We start from the raw sequence: 2,183 nt of genomic DNA, 5'->3' as shown, positions 1-2,183 counted from the left end.
TTTAATTTAATAATTTTAATTAATGAAAATTACGTATAGCGTATGTACATTGTTTCGTCTTTAACCCGTTTAAATACGGGAGCTCAACAAATAACTCCTTGCATCGCTTACATAATAACGCCCTTTTTATTTTGTTAAAAATTTAAAAGAATAAAAAGCAAAACAATGAACCGAACACCAAGCGATTTATAAGAAATTAAAGAAAATGATTTTTCTTTAACCCTTCTTGAATACGGGAACTCAAAAATTTGTTCCATGCTCTTTCTCAAGGAACGCTAATTGGTTCTCAAATCAATTAACAACTTCAATTCAATCAATAGGTTATGTGAAATACAGATTTGTAAAGAAATTTGAAATTTGATTAGATTTAACACCCGTTTTAACATGGGAGCTCATCCAATGAATTACCTCGTATTGCAATTCTAAAAGAAGCACACCGTTTAATTTTCGTAATTAAAGAAAAATTTCCGATGTAATACTCTATCAGGAGTGGTGCCGATGCAAATATTCGGGACTAATTTCCTGAACAGAGAAAATTAAATCCGTCATCTCTAGCATCTATTGTCGTTGAGTCCGCGTTCATTTTTGGCTTGGCTGCCAAAGTAGCAGGTACTAAACTTCGAGTGAGTGCATATTTGTACAAGTGTTCCTTGTGTGTGTGCAGCATCGTTGCTGACTCCGAAATATAAAAGTATTGAATTTTGCTGTTGAAAATTTTCTGGCATTCGATAGCCATCAGAAATAAATTTGATTTTACTCAAATTTGCGTACATTTTTCTAATTCATTTCTAATAATAATCAATTCACAATAATTATTTAATCATTTATGTTTCAGAATTAGTACCCGGGTTTGTAATCTCCGAAGTGCGAAAGATGTGTCAGCATCTCTGTCGCATTCGGAAGAGGAGCACTTTTCCGAGGACGGTGACGATGGAAGTTTATTTGGAGTATCTCATAATCAAGGTAAATTGATAAATGAATAGATAATTCAATGATTTTTTATACAGCATATTTTGAACGGTTTTATATAAAATTCAACGGCATATCGTGTATTTAAAATATATACTGCCGGTCAAAAGTTTCCGTACATCTATTTTTTCGTGACTGATTAAGTTCTCTTAATTTCAATTAAGCCAAAGCTAAAACATTTTCTCTTCATGAGGTTGATTGCTCTCAAAATTCTGTATAAAGTGAGCCAATTTGTCTATTTTGCAAGTAGGTTTTTTCCACCATATCACAACAGCTTATAGGCATGAATCTTAAAAAATTGCTCATATCATTGTAAAAACTGGAAGTTGTAACAAAAAAGTTGAAAAATTGCAATATTCTTTGTGGTAAGAAAAATATTTTTGTAAAATATATGAAACATATAATCACAAAGTTTTTATAAAAATTCCTCCAAACATATATTTATTCTATTTTTATTTTTATTTGCCGACAGATAAAATGCTTTCAAATTCCTCATGAGGGGCCTGCACTGCATACGCAGAGTATGTGACGACCATCGTGCACCTGCATCTATTGAATGCGAGAGTTTTGCCGAGAACTATGTATTTCCTTGTATTTTTTAAGTATTAACATAATTTCTAGGACAAATAAATTGTTTTATGCTATTTTTTTGTTATTTAGTATATTTACTCTTACTTGTCAATTCAGAAATGATGGAATTCTCTGTTTGGGAATATACTAACTTCGATGGCATGGAACAAATACTTTGTGTATTTATATTACTTTTTTTTCAAAAAACAATGTCTTAGCTAATAAATCGCGGTGTTTTCGTTGACTTTTATTAAAATGGAAAAAATACGATTTTTTAAAAGAAAAAATTATTCTTTCAAAAACATACTTTGTTTAAAACAATTTTTTTCACATTTTTCGAACTTTTCACATTGTTTTCCTATTAAAAAGTCCTATTATAGTATCCTACATACGAATCTTTGCAAGAACCTGTACATTATCCTATAAGGTTTTCTAGGTGGGTTTCTGACTCTTGACTCCACCAAGAAAAATTGTCAAGGGTCGTATGTAGGTTTATGTACAGTTTCCTGGTCATCGTGAAATGGCTGGTATAGGATCTTACCTAGGTACCCAAGTAGAGAGAAAGACGGTCCCCTTGTAGGAACGTTAACGTTCGATCTTCCGCAAAATTCCTATTCGCCAAACTAAACTAGTCCGTATGGGAA

General features: G+C 31.8%; 1 long non-coding RNA gene across 1 annotated transcript; it reads left to right on the top strand.

Moving 5' to 3' along the window:
* Positions 1-851: 851 nt before the first annotated feature.
* LOC117181011 lies at positions 852-1,613 on the top strand. Its single transcript, XR_004468105.1, has 2 exons — positions 852-963; positions 1,442-1,613. It is a non-coding gene; the product is annotated as an uncharacterized LOC117181011 (long non-coding RNA).
* Positions 1,614-2,183: the final 570 nt, after the last annotated feature.

The sequence above is a fragment of the Belonocnema kinseyi genome, chromosome 10, assembly GCF_010883055.1.
Source record: "Belonocnema kinseyi isolate 2016_QV_RU_SX_M_011 chromosome 10, B_treatae_v1, whole genome shotgun sequence".
NCBI classification, from domain to species: Eukaryota; Metazoa; Arthropoda; class Insecta; order Hymenoptera; family Cynipidae; genus Belonocnema; species Belonocnema kinseyi.
The sequence above is the reverse complement of the archived record's forward strand: the minus strand, read 5'-3'. Positions and strand labels throughout refer to the sequence as shown.